Source organism: Arvicanthis niloticus, chromosome 4, assembly GCF_011762505.2.
Source record: "Arvicanthis niloticus isolate mArvNil1 chromosome 4, mArvNil1.pat.X, whole genome shotgun sequence".
NCBI lineage: Eukaryota > Metazoa > Chordata > Mammalia > Rodentia > Muridae > Arvicanthis > Arvicanthis niloticus.
In genome coordinates, this window is record NC_047661.1 from 12,655,423 (window position 1) to 12,671,777 (window position 16,355).

The window sequence follows — 16,355 nt, forward strand, 5'->3', positions numbered from 1 at the left end:
TTGCAGGCTATGAGAATGTTCCTGCCCCATAGTCTGCTTCCTAAAGGTCTTCCTCTTACGATGAATAATTCATGTTAAGCTGCAGCAAAGACGAATGGATGGCGCTGCACTGTCAACCTCTCGTTGACATTATGATTGCTCCATTTTGTCTGGCTTGCATCAATCTACTGAGATCTTTTGTGCTTATATCTCTTAGTCTTCCATCCTCATACTGTTTTGTATACAAATAGCAAAAGTAATGTCACTGTGAAAACTAAATACCCTCATGTTTGGAATAGACTTTCCCATGCTGGTGAGAAAGTCTATTCCAAACCATGTGGGCTCGGATGGGTTGACACAGTTCTTGAGTCACTTGATTTGACATCAAGGACCTACAGACAACAACAGCACTTTGGAACGCATATGATAACCTTGAAAGAAACTCTGCTGTGTAAGTAAACTGCAGAACCCAAACACATATTTCTTTTGACCCGAAAGGAAAATTCTTCCTTCGCTAGTCCATCTGGAAATATTTTCCACAGTCATATCCTAACTCAATAACAGTGTATGTGGCCTTTCAAAGAGTTTTGTTCTATTTCCATTTGAAAGAGGCAGAACTAGAAACATATTTCCGTATGTCAAAAATATTAGAATGTCAGGATTATTCGTGAGTGCAGTGTGAAAAACTCATTACAATTGAAACTAGTTTTCTAGAAACTACATAGGTATATGTAAGCAATACTAAGTTTAGACATGCAGAACGTAATTATATGTCACCCCCTTCATGCTTTTAACACACACCAGAAGAACAACCACTGTGGAAAATATCTCTTATATGTCAGAATGAATTGAAGGTGTTTCACATCACATTTAATTGTGAAAGTACCTCAAAAGGAATGGCCATGTAAAAATTCTGTTCACTTCATTAAAACGTAATGGGAACAAAGAATCAAGAATCTGTAATTCTAATGGAAGGACGAGAAAGAGCTGCTATTCCTGGTGATGGAAGAATCTGCTCACTGTTTAGACCTTTTCAAATTACTGGGGTAAAACATGATAATGATGGTGATGGTGACGGTGACAGTGACGGTGATGGTGACGGTGACGGTGACGGTGATGGTGATGATATGATGATGATGATGATGATGATGATGATATGATGAACAACTTGACATGTTGAAATTAACTTTAGTCTACTGTTTTCTGTGGAAACAGTTTGTTTTTCTGTTTCTAAATTTGAACATTAAGTAATAAATGTGACTAAACAGAAATTAAATGGTCAATTCAAACAATAACGAAGCAAGACAAAGCAGCCATTTTACTTTGCATGTCACGTGGGTGGCACTACAGATGCAGGGCACATGATTCCTGTAGTAAACCACTTGTAAAGATCCCAGGCTTTGAAAACAGAATCTGATACATCGTCAAACAAATACATTCCATAAAATAAATTAATCAGGATATTTTGTTTATAAATAGCTCACACCATTAGTTATACACTGCAGAGTTCTGTATTGTCTTATTACCACATTGTGATAGTTGATACTAATCAGGAGTCAAAATTAAAATGTTCCTTTTTGCATTTATTTGCATTTGATGAAGCATCTTCCTTTAATTTTATGTAAATGAAAGGTCTACTGCATGTCTTCATCTTGTTAAACACAAAAATTGGCCTTAAAACCATCAGGTAGTTCTGCTTCTGATTCTTATCAGAATAATTCTTATCAGCATAAATGCATGTGCATTTGTCAAGTAGACTGCAAAAACTGGAACTATGTAGCTCTAAAATCAACAGAAATACTTGAGAAATCAATCAGCATGCATTGTTAGCTAAATACAGAATACAAAGGCTCGAGAAACAACCGTTAATGAAATTTATTCTTTTCTTTTTCTTCTAACAAATTTAAGCTGGCAAACACAGACATCACTCTTCAGCTCAAGGTGATGCCTAGACGCAAGAGACGGGTCAGCTGTTCTCCAGCCTCAAACCAGAGTCACCATCCACTAGAGGTGCCACACACATCTCTAACACTAGTTCCTAATGACACTCACCTGTCAAAAACACAAATCCTGCCACAACACTTTACTTATTCTATAATTATATTTTATATGCATAATTGTAAAAACTCTAACAGGCTTATCACCTTTGGGTGTTCCCCGGTTTTGTTATCATAATGTAGCACAAAATATGAACACTAACATTCGGAACGTGTGGAAACTTTCCAGGTTTGATCACCTTATAATGGTGGCATACCCTTATCAGTTCAACAGCTGTGTAAGTGTATCCTCACCAGAAACCTGTTCCAGGGCTGACCAATGGACAGGTGTTTATAAATGGGAAATGTGTGTTCCTTGTTTATCCACAGAACTTTTGAAAAGAAAGTAGAAAGCGTATGACTATAGTAAACACATGAGGTAAATAGACCTTATGATAAATGTCATGAAGAAAATCAGCCTAATTTTATGATACGAAGGCAGTGTAGTAGGTTGAATCAAATAACAGTTTAGAACCTAACCACCTGTATTTAAAATTCTGAATGCTTCTCCCACAACTTAGCATGAATTTAATTTTTAATAACATTGGGTTATGATAATATACCTAGTTCACAGTATTACCTCATTGTATATTATGAATCATTAATCATAAATTCATGGTTTTTTATTCCAGCCACAATACAATTACTTCTATCAAATTTGTCTTTCTACTATAAAAAAAAAAATCTATAAAGCTGGGGAAGACATCTTAAGTAATTCCTCTTGGGTATTCACAGTTTTCAAAATAAGAATAATCCTTAAAAAGGAGGAAATTCCTAATCACATCAGCTTTTGTTGGGCTTCCTTCCCACCCTAACTGTCAGCAGCACAGTGAAGTACACCAGCAGTTTGCTGAGTAGGCAGAGGTCTGAATAGCGTGCTCACAAGTGAAAGGCGAGTGTCCACTCTGGCATGTCTGCGCCTGTCATTCTTATTCAGCTCGTGTTTGTACTTATTACACTCATGAGCTTATCCAGTCACGTTGGAATCATGTTGTCTCAAAAAATTAAAAAACAGTAAGGAAAGTGAAAGCCCGTGACTGAGGTAGACATAACTTGGTAAAAGGGCTTGGAGACAGAGTCTGTCAGAAGCTTCTAGGTTCTTTCTTGGACATGTGAAGAATGATCATCCATGCAGCACAAGTTTTCTGCTAACCAGAGCTAAGTATTCGTTGAAAATGATAAATTATCTCAATGCTAGGAGATGTGTAGGGAATCAACATAAGACCACTCCATATATTCAGCTGAGACCTGGAACATTCATGCTTTAAGAGTAAGGTCATGCAGGAAGAATTGCCTGAGGACTAATTTCTGTGTCAAAATTGACCTGATAAGTCTAAGATGAGGGTGGTTAAAGAAAAAGCATCACAAGATTAAAAGAGGACAAACAAATGCCTTGAATCAGCTTCGGGAAAATCAAATCACCATCCCAAAATCACCATCCCAAATCTCTACACAGCTTCATCAGGAAACACAGCATAGACAAAAGAATTTCTACTTATGTGAAGAAGCGGGAAAATGAAACTGGTCCTTAGAAAGGTAATCAGTCCAGAGAAAGCAGCTCCCACAATGCTGAGCATGGGCATTGGTAGATGAAGATTCCAACAATGTTGAGGGGAAATGTACCCAAAAACCCTGAAGTAAAACTGGTTCTGACTAGTGAGCTGAGAAGAGTCTCAGGAGATTAGAAGTTAAAACAAGGACAGAACCAGGGACAGAATGGAGAGGTTGCCTAGATGAGTCCAGTGTGAGGAGGGAAACTGCTAAAGAAAGACTCCCTACGCTTAAAAACAACCAGTAAGAGTCATCCACTGTGGACGATAGAGAGGTCGAGGCAGAAAACCATCAGTTCGAGGACATCCTCCACCACCCAGTAGAACTGAGACATGCCTCAAAAAGCTCTTTTAAAATGCTTACTTACAAATGTAAGTGTAAAGCATTTGACACTAATGCCACAATGGCCTGTAAGGGAATAACAAATATAATCTTACTACATCAAAGTCTTTTAATGAGGCAATGCAATATTAACTGTATGGACCAAAGATGCATTTTGTAATCTCTAAACTTGCCATTGAAAAAAAACATATAAAGCATAGGTGGAAAACCAACAACTTGGCTTAAAGTTAAAATAACATTTAATTGACTGAAAATAAATCAAAACAGGCATGTGAAAAGGAAAGTTTGCCAAGGCACAGAAAAATAATAGTAAGGTGGCAAACTCAACTAAACTGTGCCAGGAGTTACATGAAACATATGTAACTTATTTGAAAATTTGAGATACATAGAGAATGTCAGTCTGAATTATACTGTGTGGTCATCTATACGTTACTTGTCAGAAGCACAAGTATGTTTGTTTGTCTTTATTTTTTAGATTATAATATCATTACATTTCTCCCTTCCCTTTTTCCCTCCAAGGCCTCTCATATATCCCTCCCCACTCTCATTGAAATGCATGGCTTTTTTTTCACTAACTGTTATTGCATGAGTGTGTGTGTGTGTGTGTGTGTGTGTGTGTGTGTGTATTCCCTATATTGTAACTTGTAGGTATGTTTTTAGGGCTGATTATCTGACAATGGGCAATCAATTGATATGCTCATCCCACATAATAATATGTCACACAATGAGCATAAAAGTGTCATTTCATGTTAAATTTGCTGGTACTATCAAGGTAGATTTAAAGAAAAAATAAGTAGTCAGACAAAAATAAGGCTCAATGTAATTTCAAATTTTTTGAATCCTTGTTAGATTCATTCTATAATCACAATGTAATTAAATTAGAAGTCAGTAACAGTTAAAATAGCTAGAAAGTCCCTCTAAATATTTAGAAATTAAACAGTGTGTACCTAGATAACTCATGGATTAAAATGTAAGAGAATAACACAAGGGACAGTCTTGAATCTCCATCTAATTATTTACTGGCCTTGACCTTCCCAAATTACCTTTCTTCAAGTATTATTTCTTATCTCTAAATACCACTAAGTTGCTTAAAACCATTTCTGAATCTCAAAAACATTTTATATGTGTTTTGTTTCAGTTATACCACCAACAAAGGAGGGTGGTCTTTGGGTGCAAATTATAACAGTAATAAACTTATTTCCTAAAAGGAAATTACCTTTTCTGAGCCTCCAGATATTTAATGCACTAGGTACTTTGGGAAAGTCTGTGAAAACCTATAACTTCTAAAATCCTTCTCCTCAGTTCTGAGGATAATTAAAATATTCAAAGGGCAACATCAACTTAAGTGTGACAGGAACTCATCAGCTTAAAAATGAGCTTATGTGAACAAGAACTAACAAGAAGTTTGCAAATTCCTTGCTGATCTCAGGAAATAAATCTTAAATACAATGGTCTCTTGCCTTTTTTTCTAAAAGTTGAGAATTTGACATCAAGTTCAATAGGTCAATGGCATTAGATACAAACAACTCTAGGACTTTAAATGAATTTAAGTAAAAGGATATCACAACTGTAAACAAATCTGCTTGAAACACAGGTGCTCTCCATTTCCAACAATAAATACCTTTAGATCTAATATTAAATGTTAACCCCAGCATGATAGAGGAGGATTTCAAGGTAAGATGGACAGGACACAATTGGTATGAACGGAGGAAAGGTAAGAATGGAAGGAAATAATTGGGGTTGGGCCAGTAGAGGACAGAGTGTAAAGAGGGATAACTAATGTTCCCTTCAAATGTCCCCCACATCCACACAGACCCATAGTATCCCCTGAAAATGACATACAGTAAATTACCACTGGGCGGGTTTCCTAAAAGTATACACAAATACATATGCAGACGGAGTTTAAGTGGAATTACCCTATTATGGGGAGAAAATGCTTCACCCAGATACCATAAGTTAAAACCCCAATGCAAAAAAAAAAAAGGGGGGGTATGAATTACCCTTTTTTTTTTGGTTAGTTTTTGGTTTTTGGTTTTTGGTCAGTGGAAATCCTGTAAATCTCCCAATATCATAGGCTAATTCTTCTTCCCTTAGTAACCACTTAAAACTTGAAGGTAGAAAAAGTATGAGTTAAAGATACCACATATTTCAGGCATAAGACATGGAGAAATCAAGCTACCATCCTGAAAACTTAACCTCCCTCCTGCCCTCCAATGACTAGTTTTCATAGTTCTGCAATTTTCTATGCATGCTACTAGGGAAAAAATAATAACTCTCTTACCTTGCTCTAAGCCATGTGTAATGGCTGGTCTGGTAAGATGTGATCACTGGTGTAATAATGGCAGGAGTGTTACAGGAATAACCAACCACTTTCTGATTGGATATAAAAGAATGATCCTTAAGATAGAACTCATGCCCAGTACTGTTAACTGGGTCAAAACCCCATAGCTGTGGAGGTCACAAACCCCTATCATTATGGTCTAAAACTGTTACGGTGCTTAGTACCCTATAATTCCTTTTTTTATACCTACTGATTAATGCATCTCTAAATGCATTAATCTAAATCAGAGATGCTTCTACTTACAGTAGATGGTTATTGAAACAGAGACCCATGGTAGTCAGCTGACATTCATCCTAAAGCCAGGTTCAGAACTAAATGTTTCAGTTAGGATAGATGACAGAGGTGCTGGTTAGTCAACAAAATGATGGACTGGGTATTGGGACTATCTTGTACCTCACTGGTACAAATTGGCATAATTATGCTCTAATTGTATTTTTAGAGAAAAGTTTCATTTTAACAGGAAGGGTGATGTGTAGGAGGAGCTAAGGTAGGAGGAGTACTGAGAGCAAGAAAAGGAGTAAGAAGAGGAGGAGAAGAAGGATAGGAGAAGCTAGGTGATGAAAGAGAGAAAGAGGGGGGAGACAGGGAGGCAGATATTCATGTATCTCCACCAGTCAAAGATAGTTGTTATATCTAGGTCGGTCAGTGGGTTACACCTCTGATTGAACAATTCCAAACTTATAACGCTTATGATTAACATTATTTTTTAAAAAAAATGTATAAATGCAAAAAGGAAAAGGGGGCATGTGATAGGGGTTTTCTAAGGGGGGTGGGGGGGAATGGGGAAAGGGGATGGCATCTGAAGTGTAAATAAAATAATAAAAAAATACATAAAAAAAAAAAAGAAACAGAGACCCACAACTGGTCAATGTGCAGAGAATAAGAGACTGTGAATTGTACAGCTTTAAATGGAACATATTTTCATATCCCCCCTCACTCAAAGCTTACTGATCATCACTGGAGAAGGGCTTCAAAGATTGTAGAGCCAGAAGATAGTGGTTATCTGCAACAGAAAGACACAACAGAGCCATTGCATGCATGAATGTACAAAGACTGTAACTGCATCCACAGGACCTGCCTTGGATCAAGCCAGCAAAATCTCAGTACAAATGGAAGAGAGACTCATTGAGTCCCCCTTGTAGCTAAAGAGCTACAGGTAGTTGATAACTATTAGGGTGGGATTTTTCTTTCCTCAGAGACACAGCCCCTGAGAGGAAGATATTGCCCAAAATCATTTTTTCAGCACTTGGGATTATAGAAGCCTCCTTCCTCCTAGTTACACCCATTCCTACCTCACTAATTTCTTCCTTTCAATGCAGTAAACTAATGGTACCCTGTATATATCATTTGTGTTGGTGTTTATGCTTGGACATGCTTGCAAGTGTAGAAAGAAATAAAGGTAACTTATAGCACAGTCATTTTTAAGATGCCTGGTTAGATTTTGGGACACGTGTGTCTTTGAGGAGTTGGGCACGTTAAAACATTACGTGGGTCATTAGTATCTCTACACTTCTTGTTATTGTATTCTCATGAAAGTAAATCTACTATAAAAAGATGCTTCCATTGAAGATGACATTAAACACTCCAAGTTTCTCTTTAAATTCTAAAAGAAATATAAAACATGACAGTATTTTGTAGAAGAGCAAATATTATGTGCACTGAACCAGTGTGGGGAAGAATTAGGACAGTTTCTTGGACTACAAGGTTGACTGCATTAAAAACATGATAGTTGTTGGGCAGTGAAAAGAGCAAGCATTCAACAAATCTATTGTAGCATAGTTGTGAATGATACACTTTTTTTTAATACCTTCAGATTTTTTGATGATAACTTTTAATTTATCACATTTGCAAACATTTATTAAATATTTCTGGGTATAAACCATGAAAGAATTTAGTATCACATCACTAAGTTTAAGGTGACAAAAACTCATTTAGTTTCCATTATCATAACCGAATCTTTAATTTTTGTTGAACTTTCTTTGAACTGTTCTGACGTACTCAAACTACAGTTTGTTTAGATGCTGTAGATGTGCAGTTAGTCCTTGAAGAAGGTATAATGAATAACTCATTCCTTCTCTTGTTAGGATGTTAGAAAGCTGGAAAGGTCTAGATCAAGGCTTAAACCTATGGGTTTCCATCCCTTTGGGTGTAACATATCAGATATCCAGCATATCACATTACCTTACAATTCATAACACTAGCAAAATTACAGTATGAAGTAGCAGTGACATAATTTGAGGGTTGGGGGGGTCACCACAGCATGAGGAGCTGTAGGAAAGGGTCTCATCATCATTATGGGAGGTTGAGAACCACTGCTCTAGATTATTTTTAAGATATTACCTCCTCTTGCTGCCATCCTGTCCACGTCAAATACTGCCTGTCTTTCTAGTCTCTTAATGGTGTAGGTACAAGTGACCTGGCCTTCGGTTTCTGCCTCTCTAGCCTAAGCACTTTGTCCCTAGAAAATGAATGCTAGATGAACGGAGAGGTGTGGGTCTAACTGGGGGGATTGCGGGCATTATTCTCTCCTCACAGATTACTGTTACTCTTCCCTACATAGAGAATTAACTCTTCTGTTAAGGTTCCTCTGCCCTTTCCAGCTTCTGTAACTTGTAAAGTAAAATTGCCCACCTTTAAAGGTGGAAAATAAGGGAATACTTACTGTCTTTGTACTGGAAAGGCCTGGAGCTTAAGGTTGGTTTAAAGCTTATTTGTTGGTCTATGGACTTTAACAAGGAATTTCTGTGTTAACATTGGCCGTTAAATGAGATGCTTTTCCTTAAATATGTGAAGGTCAGAAACCGTATTATAGAATGATGCACTTTTACACCACCTAAATTAGTCTTTTCACTTAATCTCACTGAAAAACTGGGAGGAGATCCTCCATGAGTCCTTCCAAACACTCCAGGAGGAGTTTTCTTATCACAGTCCAGAGGAGACATCGGGCATATCTGACACGACCGTCCATTTTCCTTTCTCTCAAAAATTCTTTTGTTTCATTTTATCTTGAATGTGGTGAAAATCACATGATTTTCATGTACCATGATTCTAATACAGAGGGGTTTTCTTGTAATTAGGACATGGCTGGTATGTATTGAAATTTTTCTCTCAAATTTAAAAACCCAAGTTCAACTACTACTACACTGATTCTCACTTCCCTCATATAAATTTATTTATTTATTTATTTATTTATTTATATTAGAGTTTAAGAAAACCTATTTTTCACTGCTGCTGCAACACAACTTTGAAATAGTAAGGTTCCATTCTAAGATCCTCCTTTACCACATTCCTTCCCTCCTTAACTCCTGGAGCTCTGTTCTTCTGGGATTATCACATAAAATAGTGAGGCAGCCTTGCAATGTAGACCTGTAGCCATATTATATAAATGGTAGGAATTAGGGGGAAACTATTGTTCTGATAAGAAGACATGTTTTCAAAACATCCTTCTAAACATTTATAGGCATACTTACAGATTAATGCTTCAGTCACCTTTGGCCAGAGAAGCTTCTTTGTACAGTGGGCAGTAGTTAACGTAAGGATTCATAACTGGTCAAAGTGTTAAGAATACATGATTTCTCTGTGTTTAACCACAAACAGATAGTGTATATCACCCCTCTTAATGTTCAGGGGTCTGTGGGAAAGTAAATAGAAAAAAATGTATGACTCAGAGGATGGGAAGGAGTGCTGAAATGTCATCTTCTAAACATGCTATGGCCATGTGCTCATGGGCCTAGAGCAGCCTGAGCAAGGCCTGTACAATGTCTGCCCCATCAACATTCCATCATAGATGACAGAGGACCTCATGGGGTTCCACTTCTCCATGAAGGGCTGAATGAGATGGTTTAAATGAGAAATATTCCCAGTAAGATCAAGCACCAGCATACTTGGTCCTCAACTATTGGTGGTGCAGTTTGGGGAGGTTTAGTAGTACAGCCTTAATGTAGAGAGAGAGTTCACATGGGGAGGGGGCAGTGAGAGTCTATAGCTTCATTTCAATTCTCTCTCTCTCTCTCTCTCTCTCTCTCTCTCTCTCTCTCTCTCTCTCATTTCATGGCTAAGATGTGCTCTCTCAATATTTCTGTTCCTGTTGCCATGGCTACAGCTCACCGCTATGCCTCCCCATCATGATGGACTCTCCTCTCTCTGGAACCATAAGCCAAAACAAATTCCTTCTTGCCACCTCTTTCTATTTTCTCAGAGCAACAGAAAAGTAACTAGTGCAGCAAGGGGTTGGGAGTCACTTCCTGCAATGATAGGTGCACTCGTAAATTGCTCACAGTCTCAGATATGCTTCTGAAAGTAAAATAACTGGGACTAAGCACACACACACTTGAGAGAGAGAGAAAAAGAGAGAGAAAGAGAGAGAGAATTGTTGGGAAGGATAACGGGTCAGCAGGAAGAAAGAGGGATGAGAGGGTGATGGGGTAATACAATCACAATACAAAATATATTATGTACATATATGTACATTATATAAATATGCATATAAACATACAATGCAACTTATAATGCATAAACTTGTAAATAAAATATTTTAAAATATATTAGAAACTAAATTAATTTTAAATGTATTAAAATGATAATTAAGACTAAAGCAAATAAATATTCAAAAGCCATCCAATACTGAAAGATTACAAATGGCTCGGGATCATCATCTTACCTTGGTAAGAATGCAAAAGACAGGGATCAGATATTTTAAATTTCTTTTTAAGATTTTTGAATGGAGGGTAAGAAGGATTAAGGGAAGACAACTATGAGTATGTTTACAAACAAAGGAGAGAGAGAGAGAGAGAGAGAGAGAGAGAAGAAGAAGAAGAGAGAGAGAGAGAGAGAGAGAGAGAGAGAGAGAGAGAAAGAAAGAAAGAAAAGGAGGAGTCAACTCTTTTCTAATACAAAGTCTTGCCTGCATTGCTTAATCTGTTCTCATGCCCCACGCTATAGTGATCCTCCTGCCTCGGACTCCAGAGTGCTTGAACAATACACATACATGTGTCACAGTGTGTGGCCAAGAGAAGAAAATGAAAGACAGAAGAGAATATACTGAACCTCTCCTGAGTTTTTAGTTGTGGGAAGGTTCTGAATGAGCCTATCCAAATTGTCAAAGACATTAATAAACATCGCCCCTTATTTTTCCAAGATAAGTTTTCTATCTTTCAAATGCTCACGTTTGTCCTTTTACACCATACTAGACCCTCTACTGGACTAATGAAAACACCGGGGCCAACAGCCCTCTGGGACTGCATCTGATCTGTTCTGCATTCCTTCCAGGGATCCTTTGCTCTTATATTCAAGGTGACTGAATCTTCATTGACACACAACTCTCTTAATGTTTCATTTCTCATCATACCCTTGGATTTTTCTTTTCTAATGGTTTGTCCATGTCTTAACTCAGAAGTCAGTGTTCATTTGCCCTTTATTTTTCTTGCCCATTTTCTCATAGATATAAAAGTGACTGACAAATGAGTATAGAGGTTATAAATGTGGTAGACCAGAACTGATATGCAATCAAATCTGTGTTTGGGTCCTCTCTTTAGCATGTGCAAAGGGCATGGTCAGGGGTGTTGATAAAGTCTCCATGCTGGTTATTCGACCAAGAGCACTAAAGAAGATGTAACAAACAATTTCTGGATGAATTTGTTCTTGGAATGTATTAAGCATTTTTAAATATGTGCTTCCCACAACTCTAAAATCCATTTTGGTGACTGGAACAAGTCATTTAGCCGTTCTGTATCCTCTTTCTTTGCAAATTTTCTCAGGGTAATAAAACAATTTCCTGATGGTTTGTTTATTAATAAACTTTGTTCTCTAGCATTTTCATACATCTGTATAAATGCATAGTGTGCTCTTCTCACCTCCCTCTCACTTCTCCCCCACCTCTGCCAGCTTCCTTTCTTCTGCCCAAATCCCATTCCCATGCCATGACTTCCTCTTTTGTTCTGCATCCCATGGAGTTAACCAGGCTCATCTGTGAATCATGGGTGTAAAATATTCAGTGAAGCCTTGTGCTCAGATAGTGCTATGCCTCCCTGTCTCCCAGAATCAGTTAGCTGTCAATAACAGACAAAAATGGTACAACCCTGTGAGCCACTTCCCCATCCCTATCTTATAGGTGAGCCAGACTTTTGTGGGCCCAGTGCCAGCAGGCACAGCTGCTGTGAGTTCATAGTTGCCATGGTCATGTTGTACTTAGAAGACAGCATTTCCCAGCCCTTCCCTCCCCCGATCTTTGGGCTCTTACAGTCTTTCCATCTCTCTTCTGCAGTGAGCAGTGGTATCGATGTCTTAGTTATGGATAAGCCCTTAGCCATCTTTGTTTTCAGCATCTTGCTTGCATTTGCTGCAAAGAGCAGCTTCTCTGATTAAGGCTGTCAGGAGCTTTTGTGTATGGGTACATTTCGTGTTTGATCTTTTGCTTTAATTTTTGAGACAGGGTCTCCTGTAGTCCAGTAGTCCAGGCTGGCCTCACATTTGATATATACTGAAGAATTACCTTGAGTTCCTGATGCTCCTGCCTCACGCTCTCGAGTTTGGGGATTACTGGTACGCACTGTCACATGGTCTCATTCACTTACATTTTTGAAATATTGTAAAACAAATAAGCCACGTTGCCCAAGTAAATGTAAGTGGAGAGAGCCGAAGAAATGCTTGCTTCCATTTCCTAATCTTCCTAAAAGGCCAGCTAATGGGAACGGGGCAAGTTCTAGGCTGTCAGGAATTAATCCTGCAACTTCAGATAAAGTGGGAGAAATGCAAACGTCCTTGTCATATAGCAGAAGCTCCCACTAAGCTGAGGTCTAGGTTTGAATCCCCACATCACTAGCGATTCCTGACTTCACCAGTCATTAACTTCTGTTTGCTTCAATCTCTGCATCTGTGTATATACATTGCCAATATTTGTTAAGGGAGCAAGATCCTCTGCACATGAAGATGTTGTGAAAACTGAGCATCCCTCTATCGATCTTGGCCTTAACATAGCTACTATGGTTTATTTCCAAGCATGTCGGGTATCTGTAACTCATGGTCACTCATGGGAGCAGAGCTTATAGTCTCACATATGCATCATAGGCTCACAGGCTTCACTTAATCTTTGTGAGGTTAATGAGTATGAGGTTGTTGTAGGTACTTCATTGGTGCTTCATCCTTGAAAGTAGAACGTTAGCGTCACTGAGCATTTTGCAAATGCTTTGTCTTGGCTACTCTTAAATTTATCCCTCCCTTGTCCCCTCTTCTGTTGCTATGGAAAGAATTTCTCATATTCACCCTTTCTTGAGCCAATACACTTTTCTCATTTTTCATAGAAACCTGATAAGCAGCCATGTGTTAAGTTCCATATGAGACTTCTTTTGTTTGAGAAAAAAAAAATGTTTCTTAAAGGCACTGACTATAAACTAAGTAAGTAGCTCTTCACATGATGTAACTTCTTAAGGTCACCTATGCGATAATTTATAATGTTCATTATACACCAATGACATGGTTTTATTATGTGCTGATTATAAAGCTTCTATTAGCACATTTTAGTGACAAAGAAGACAAACTAACTAACTAGTAGTTGATGTGTAAGTGCGTAACAGTAATATTAATAAATGAAGTAAGCTTACTATGCATTTATGGGATCTGTTTCCGTAGGTCAACTACTGTAAGCTTTAGAAATGAACCTAACGTGGGCTGCAGGCTTGGACTTTTCTGACGAGGTTCCTCTATAGAATTTGTTCAACTGACATAAGCCTTACATAAGTAGTTCTTGGTGTCTGTAGAAAGAAAATAAGCTCAGATAGTGATGTGAAGTCATACACATGTGCCCAAAAGGTCTTTGAGGATAAGGAACAGGAAAATAGAGTACAGGCATTCTGGCACATGGGTGCCATGCACCTGTTCATCTTCATTCTGGCAGAAATTGATTTGTGTTACTTTTTAATCGTGTTTGTGTATCTGTGTCCATATATGCACATGAGTGCAGGTGCCCATGGAACCAGAGACATCAAGTCCCCATGGGGCTGCAGTCACAGGAAGTTCTGCAGCATCCAGCATGCATGCTGGTGCCTCCAATCCTCTGCAAGAGCAGTAATGGTTCTTAACCACCGAGTCAGCAATCCAGCCCAATCTTCCTTCCTACAGAAAGATCTTTAATCCAGATTTGACTATGTACTTCTGTAATAGTCCTCAAACCCTGAGGACACACTGCATTTTTAAATGCCACTGAAAATCCCAAAGAGTTTCTTAGGTCACCTCTATAAATATGTGAGATATAGAAATTAACATCTAGAAGTTAAACATGTTCTTATCCATTTAAAATGACAATAAACTCAGGGAATGTTACTATAAATGCACATTTTATAAAAAAGATTTTTAAGGCATGCATAAGAGAAATAGCACATATTTTTTGCAAATCTATATAGTGTCTGGCATAATAAAAGAAATCTGGGTACTCGTATCTGATTCTACATCCAATCTGTTACAATATGGTCAAGTAATATGAACAAAATCCAGTCTCACATGAAGTATATAGTTAAAAAAGAACAATAATTGAGACAGCCTTTTCATATAATTTTGATGTTGTTGTTTGATGCAACACCAGACCTTAAGAATGCTAAAGATTAACAACAATATGGGTTCTTAACTCATATCAATTAACCTTGTTCTCTACCAATAACATTACTGTAAGCCACTGTTCTACCTTATGTTTCACATGGATTATCTACCCATTCCTATGTGCTTAGAGATGTTTTCCATTGGTCATTTGGAAAATACTATGCAAATTTCCAAATGTTGATACATTTCATTGTGCAATTGAGATTTTTTTAAAAAAAAAAAATACATTTGCTAATATCACAAATCACATCAGAAAGCTTTCAGGCATTGAGGGACTGTCAAGCACACAGTGACAGATGTAAGTTTTCCAAAATTCTAATTTTGCTTGAAAGCTCAAACTTTTATCCTTGGCAGTAGGTACTGTCAGTTGTGTTCTCTTAAGTGACAGCACACTTTCTTTTCACTTGCAAGAGAATGTCTGCCAAATTCCACTTTTGATAATCATGGTCTGTATGTCGTTCCTCCAAGTAAAACACAGTGTTCTGTGGACAGCCTGGCTAAATCGGCTGCCACACATAAACAAGGGCACATGCGCCTTTCCTTGAGACAGCCATCGCATCTTAGCATGCAGAAGCTCCTGTTTTCTGCTGCCCACCCACCACCATGAATATTAAAAAGACACTCCCCTGAAGATAAACACTGATCATTAAAAAGAAGTCATTTCTCTGGGTGTGGTGTGGCTAATGGTGAGACAGTCAATAACTATAGAGTAGTTGTGTTATCACTGGTTTGAGTCTTGAAATTGAAAATGTCCCTGTAGTGTTTGCAATGTAAGTACAAATGTCAAGGAAGTGAAACAGAGAGGCATTCAGAATCACTTCGCCATCTGCAGGCCACGCTGTAAGAGCTGCTCTATTAATCCGTGGCATCCTTGATAGCATCCCAGCTTGTGTACCCTCATCTTTCTTCAGAACAGTCATAATGATTATATTCTGTGAAAGTATTTCCACCATGTGCTTGCTTAGTAATCCTTGAAGCATTAGTAATTTTTTTCATGAAATTAAAAATTCTGTCACTAATGAGCAACCCCTTAATCGACTCCTACTTTCTCTGATGATTAATCTGTTGTTTGCATCAAGAAAATTTCCATAGCAGGTTTTTAACAAAAGTTTCCAACTCCCACATTTTTTTGACTACTCAACTCATCTGGATTTTTCTATTTTCTTTCTTAAATGTGACCATTTTTAAACAGATCTCACTTTGGTCCCAAGGCGTTGAAAATTCATGTTAGTGCTGACTAGGGACTTTCCTCCATGTTGGCTAGTTTACATTGTATGAGAAAATGCAGTGGAGGATTCTGGGAGAGAAATCTTCAACTGTCTTACCCAGCTGTGAGACCTATGAACTACACTATGCATGACAACATATGGTGAAGTATGACAGGAAAGCACATGGGTGCAGTAGTGGCAAGAGTGTTACTGAGATGAATAAGCACTGTGCGGTTACATTTGAGGCCCATGCAGAAGGAAAAGTCATATGGCGAGAAAACCTAGTGGAGAGTTCACAAAACCGAGCAT

General features: G+C 37.9%; 1 protein-coding gene across 1 annotated transcript in view; it reads left to right on the forward strand.

Moving 5' to 3' along the window:
• Spata16 (spermatogenesis associated 16) overlaps positions 1–16,355 on the forward strand; it is a 283,849-nt gene that overhangs the window by 86,980 nt on the left and 180,514 nt on the right. The window lies entirely within an intron of this gene.